Source organism: Physcomitrium patens, chromosome 18, assembly GCF_059467195.1.
Source record: "Physcomitrium patens ecotype Gransden chromosome 18, ASM5946719v1, whole genome shotgun sequence".
NCBI classification, from domain to species: domain Eukaryota; kingdom Viridiplantae; phylum Streptophyta; class Bryopsida; order Funariales; family Funariaceae; genus Physcomitrium; species Physcomitrium patens.
The window spans coordinates 11,763,439-11,770,686 of record NC_143427.1 but is presented as its reverse complement, the minus strand read 5'-3'; positions in this window follow the sequence as shown (position 1 = coordinate 11,770,686).

The following is a 7,248-nucleotide window of genomic DNA, read 5'->3' as shown; positions in this document are numbered from 1 at the left end:
TGCTTGCCATTGTAGATTTTTTCTAAGAATGACACTATTTTTTTGAAGGTGCTTTTCATCAATTGACTATATATATAGATCACAAGAATCTTGAATAATTTATATCAGTCTAAGTCTTGAACCATTGCCAAATGCATTAGAGTATATTTTTATCATGATTTAACTTTTACATCATATATTGACTTGAGAACCAATAAGAATTATTAGATGCATAATCAAGACGTTTTTACTTTAAAACAAAAGAAGACGAGGTAGCATATGATCAACAATAGGCAACCTTGTTAAAATCTAATCAATTTTATCTTTGAACAACCAATATATCAATGTTTGTGGATTTATTATTTCTTGATCAGATTTACAAAGCCTCAAAAATGTACCTTCTTGTTCTTAATATCAAACATCTTGCCAATAACCTTTTTGAAGAGTCTTCTAAATTCAAGTATGAAGACAACTTCTTATTCTTTAAAAAAATATTTGTTTATACTTGAAGGACCAACTTGCCTGTGCATTCTTCAAACATGCTATGACTTCCCTGAAGTCGGATATTTTGGATTCAATAAGACCTTGAAACTTTTTTCAAGAGACTTTTGGTGGCCTAAAATATAAAATGACGTTAAAGAATTTGTACTATCATGTGATACTTATTCAAGGTCAAAAAATCCTTAACATTGATCATATGGACTTCTTCAGCCCCTTTCTATTTCAAGACAACCATGGTTATCTATCTCTATGGATTTCATTATAGATCTTCTACCATCAAGTTCATTTGATACTATCTTCATAATTGTTGACCAATTAATCAAGATGGCATATTTTATACTTTGTAAAAAATCAATTATTGGTGAAGAGATGGTAAGGCCTTTATTGATAATATTTATTGTTACCATTGGTTATTAGACAACATTGTGTTGGATCATGGGCCACAATTTGTATTAAGGTTTTAGAAAGTACTCTTTAAGATTCTTAAAATTGATATCAATCTATTTTCTACCTTCTATCCTCAAATTGATGGTCAAACAGAGTGGATCAATTAAATTCTTGAGCAATATTTAAGGTACACCATCAACTATCAAGACGACGATTAAACTTCCTACTTGTCATTAAGAGAGTTTGCATATAACAACACAATCCATATATCTATGTAACAAACGTTACTTTATTCAAATTACAGTCATCATCCAAAGTTGGATATGCTAGAGCCTTCAAAGTTAGCAAATCTAGCAGCAAATGAGTTTGGTACAAAGATGGCAAAACTTCAAGCAACCATGAAGATTCATCAAGAAAGGACTCAATGAGAAAAGGTTGTGGAAGGTAGAATTGAAATTACAACAACTAAATGCTAACTCTAATAGAATACTAATTAAACTCTAATTAGACTACAATAATGTTAAGTAAGCTTTAATCAAATTTAAAGAAACCTCAAAGGAATTACAAAGAAATAATAAAAAATCTTAAAGAAATATTAAAATAATCACAAATATATCTCAAATACATCCCAATTCAATCTTAATTTAATCCTAATTAAAATCCTATTGGACTTCATTCAAACTATAAGCCAAAAACTAACTAAAATTTAAATCCTAAATAAACTCAAATAAAATCCTAAATCCTAAATCAAACCCTAATCAAATCCTAAATCCTAAATCAAATCCTAACTAATCCTAAATCAAATCCTAATCAATCCTAAATCAAATCTTAAATCCTAAACCAAATCCTAATTAAATCCTAATCCTAAATCAAATCCTAATTAAATCCTTAATTCTAAACCAAATTCTTATCCTAAATCAAATTCTAACCAATCCTAAACTAAATCCTAAATCCTAAACCAAACCCTAAATCCTAAACCAAATCCTAACCAAATCCTAGCTAAATCTTAAATCTTAAATCAAACCCTAACTAAATCCTAAATCCTAAAGTAAATCCTAATCCTAAATCAAATCCTAACCAAATCCTAATCCTAAATCAAATCCTAATCAAATCCTAATCTTAAATCAAATCCTAACTAAATCCTAATCCTAAATTAAATCCTAATCAAATATTAATCCTAAATCAAATCTTTACCAAATCCAAATCCTAAATCAAATCCTAATCAAAACTTAAATCAAATCCTAATAAAAACCAAAATCAAATCCTAAACCCTAAATCAAACCCTAACAAAATTCTAAACCAAACCCTAAATCTTAAATCAAATCCTACTATCTCTTACAACAGATTTATACCTCAATTACTAATGAATGAACCATTGATCTTAATTCAAAATTTTCATGCTTTTTAACAATTAAGTTGACAACAAGTATAAAAAAATTTAAAAAGAATCGGAATTATCAAATAGACAATACCCTCAAAAACATGCTTGGATATTGGCTGACCTCCTTCTCTAACCTTAATACTAATCTCCTAGAGCCAATATCTCTCCTTTTCACTGTTTAATTAATCTCAAAATTCTCACATATATAGGAAAATAATTCTTATATCCTTACACTTAAATTTTACTCCAATCCAACTTATAAATTGTAAAAAATCTTAAATACCCTCATTAGACCTAAAATTCTATTTTTTGAGACCTTGATCCACTTAAACCTCAATAATCCTCAATTCAATTGTTAGATTGAGATAAGATTTATAATACATATTAAGCACAACTATAACCATTAATTTACAAATTTTCACTTATATGTCCATTATAAAACTCTTGAAATTATTAGAAATATCAATCCTATTTTATTTCACAAAATCTAAGTCATCCAAAAACAAACTTAACTTTGTAAAGCTCTTACAAAGTCATAACAAATCCAAATCACCCTAAACCAATGCTCATAGAAACTCTATCTACTTTGCTATCAAATTCCACTCTTCGATCTGCAAAAAAACTTCTTAGTTGTTGTAGGTGCTTGATTTTGTGCCTCAGGATTTGATTTCGATCTAGATTAATAACCGGCCCTCCTCGGGTATCAATATCTAATTTTTCTAGATAATTTTTGCTAGAATTTATTCTTAACTTCCTCTTAAAGATATCTATATCATTTATTTTTCCAATCTACTTTATTTTGCCTTATTTTTGGTCCTACAAAGTAAGTAGAAGCTATTTTTGTAAAAAGGCAGCATTACTACTAGAAGTTTTACTACCTTCCTAATTTTTATCTATATTTTTTTACTTTATCTTTTAACTTGGCTCTTTTATAATAAGATCCATATTATTATCTTTTATCATATGGTTGTATTACAACAAGCTATATGATAAGTTAAAGTAGAAAATGTTGGGACTATTTTTGATTTAGAAACAAATTAACAATATAACTTATCGCTTGGAGTTACCTTCATCTATGAAGATTCATCCAGTCTTTCATGTTTTACTTTTGAAAAGGTATAAAGAATCGAACACACCAAGTAGAACACAACCATCACTTCCTATGGTTGAAATCAATGATCATGTTAAATTTGAGGTAAAAGAGGTATTAGATTCAAGGATAAGACATAGAAGGCTTAAATATCTCATCCATTAGTGAAGATATGATATCAACAATTGCATGTACGAACCAGCTAGTTACCTTATAAATGCACAAATGAAGATTCAAAGATTCCATCAATGACATCCATCTAGACCAAAAGTAGCAAAATGAAGAATACTAACTTGATAAGATAGCTTCACTATGAAGATTCTTAGTTCTTAGCTTCATAAAGAAAGAGAGGAGGTAGCTTCTAAAAAAATAATTTTTTCAAATGTTTAGAATAGTATTAGTCAATAGTTTGGGTTCATGACTATAGAATGGATGAAAATTGGTTTTTATAAGATATTTATTAGGTATTGATAAAATTGATTAATCATCTATAGGGCAATCAATTCAGAAGGTAGGATAGATGATTTAGTCAAAAAAAAATTAAATAAGAACTATTGGTTAGAATCTCTATTTTAGGATAAGTATAAATTAGTTGAAGAAGAAGTAAAAAAAGCCAGACTGTGATAGTTATGAGCCAAGGTAAGCTTGGTGCAAACCTCTTATTTTTATTTTTTTTATAAAAAAGAGATAATAAATAGATTTTGAATAATGTGAAGTAAAATTTTGTAATGAAAAAGAAATTTGATTTATTTGATGTCAAATGAGTAATTGAATTTGTTGTTTCTTGAATTATTAGTGGAGAATTGGAAAGTCAATAATTAAAGATGTTTTTGAAGTATGGATATGAATGGAAGAATTATAATATATTGATTAAGAAAAGCTAAGAATAATCTACAAAAAGAAGTCTGCGTAGTCTAGAATTGTATGAAACAAATTACTGGGAACGATAGTTAGTTTTGAAAAATTTCAGTAATTGGATTATGAAATATTTTATGTAATCTTTTAAGATAGTATAATATTACATATTATTGTTATAAATTTGGAGAGGAGAAGAAATAGTGAATGCATAAGATAGGATTATCAATTGTAATATTTTATTTATTAAAAGAAGAATTGATAGAATGTGGAAGGAATTGTAGCATTCTTAGATATTTTTAGCAGATCAAAAGATAATTAATTGTATGACCCTAATGTGTAAACTCATGCAGAAAGTCTTTCCTCATATTTGAACTTTCCTTTATAGCTTTATTCTGAGAAGGTATTCAAAAAATAAGTAAAACAACAATTACCTTTTGATGCTGCTACCAAGAATTGACAATAGCATTCAATGTTAGGAATTAATTAAAAAACAAGTGGTTTTTGATGTTACACAAAGGGGTTATAAAATTGATTTTGATTTGAAAGTGATGCCAAATGTGTAATTAGATTAGAGATAGAAAGGAATTTTAGTATTATATGATGAAAGATTATGATTAATAAGAATGAAAATATTTCACTATGAGAAACACGCTAGTTAAAAAGAAGACAAGAGACAGTGCAATCAAAAAATTTGTTGCGAGACAAGCAAGAACTTAATCTAAAAAGAAAGCATCAAAAGAATTAGATTAAATCATAGTTGCATGTCTTTTGGCATATCCAAATATACCTAAAACTTGATAGACCTTTAATATTTCAAGTATATATATCATTAAAAAAATTGTCAAAGGCACTTGTTAGAAATTTTGTCAACAGTCCAGCATATTTCTTAAGCCCGTTAACTGAAAGTAAAGGAGAAACAGAAAGAATTGGGTACTTCATTGGATACTTTTTTAATAATAGATACAATCAATTTCAATAAGACTGATTCTTTAAAATAGCATAAATTACTTGTGAATAAAGGCTAATTTAGTATATTTTAAAATCCATCATTTTTACCTCCAACTCAATCAATAAATCTATTTACAAATAATAACAGTAAATTGAAGAGGCTAGAAAGTTTGGAAAAGACAATTAGGAAAGGTAGTGTTTATTTTAATAAGAAATTAAGTAGAACATTGTTAACTTCAATAGCAGCAAGAGGTCCATCAATTCCAATTAAGATCCAAATCGGCACTGCAGGCGATTGCACAACTAGTGTAGCTCCATTACTTACTTTTAGAGGTTTTTCAAGTACAAATCTAGATCAACATTTGTCTCAATTTTTTACTGAATATATAGCCAATAATAATAGAACTGAAGATATTTGATTGAAATGGCTGCTAGCGACCTTGAAAGATACAATGTTTGAATAGTATAATCGTAAGCTTGTGGATTAGTTTTTTGATTGGAAGGCATTGAAAAATATATTTTTAATCCATTTTTAATCAATTGGATTTGAAGAACGTCTCAAAGAAAGGTTAACAAATAGTAGGATGATATCAGGAGAAGTAATATAGTCATATTATGATTGAATAGTAGATATCCTTTATAAATGGCTAAATAATAAAATACCAAATTTATTTGTTTTGTCTATATTGGTTAACGAATTATACTCACTAAAATTAAAGATATTTGTAAAGAAGGTCGAATTGGCCAATGTTGCATCTTCACTTGATTGAACTAAGGCATAGAAAGAATGTCATTATAATTAATTCCTAACCATAGGAGCCACAATGATTCTATCTCAAAGAGGTTATCAAATGTCAGCTTGGAATGAAGTAGTAGATAATTATCCAAGAATGATTGATTACGGTGTAAATCTTCGTACTGATCGGCAAAGAATAGTTAATATTATCCTATTACAAGTTGTACCACTAACAGCAGCAGTTTTATATTCTTCATACTTCTCATATCAAAAACCAATACCTACAAAAGAGTTACTTAATGAAATAGTATCGAAATATCCAAATGAGGCTTTGTTGTTAACCTTGACAAAGAAGATGGATGAATTGGCTTTTAATTTGGTGACGAATAAGGAGAAGAGGCATAAATCAATCAATATATACGTCAATATTTAGTATAGTAATTTTAAAAGACAATGCCATTTGATAACAGAATGTTCTTCACCACCTCAAATGATTGTACAATGTATATTTTGTAGGGTCAAGCATGCCACCACTAATTGTTGGAATTTACAAAAGCAACAATATTTCAGTAATCAGACCATGATTCAACCAACTTCATGGGATGTTAATCAAGTCCAAATAGAAAATAGGTTTAGCAGGAGTGGAAATCGTTCGAATAAACAAAATAGGAATTTTTTAATTTTCAAAATTTTATATATAATTAAAAATGTGGATCCAATTTTCAAGGTATTGAGCAAAATCAGCAATGATATTTTTAATATCCATCCATTCAAAAACCAATTTCAGATTCTATAGTTCCAACTAGACGTCCGAGGTCATTTATCCATCCAACTTTGAATAGGTTCAACCGATATATATCAATAGAAACACCCAATATTCCTGATGGAGTTGAAAGAAGACCACTTTGATATTATCATTGCAAGCAAATAGGACATTATGATAGTAAATGTCCCAATCTAAGAACCTATGATGAATATGCTCTAATATGTGGAAGTTATAAGTAGTTTAGACATATATATTAGCAATGCAATGCTCTATTTAATTTTAATTTTCGAGACTAATAGATTTAGCTACATAATAAGATAGATGATAATAGTTGAGGCTCACAAGATTTTCCTATAAATCAGATGGAATACGTTCACGTAGTAGTTATCAAAGGCCAACAAAAAGAAAAAGTTCCAATTCAACAATTGGATGCACTAGTTACAAAAGACCACTTCAATCCAATTATGGGAACTCGAAATTCAATACCAGTATTAAAAATATTATCAACGATGGGACCTAGTCCATCTGCGTAATCAAATGATATTCTTAGTACTAAGGTATTAGTTCAACCTAAACCAATACCGTAGTCATACTATAAATGC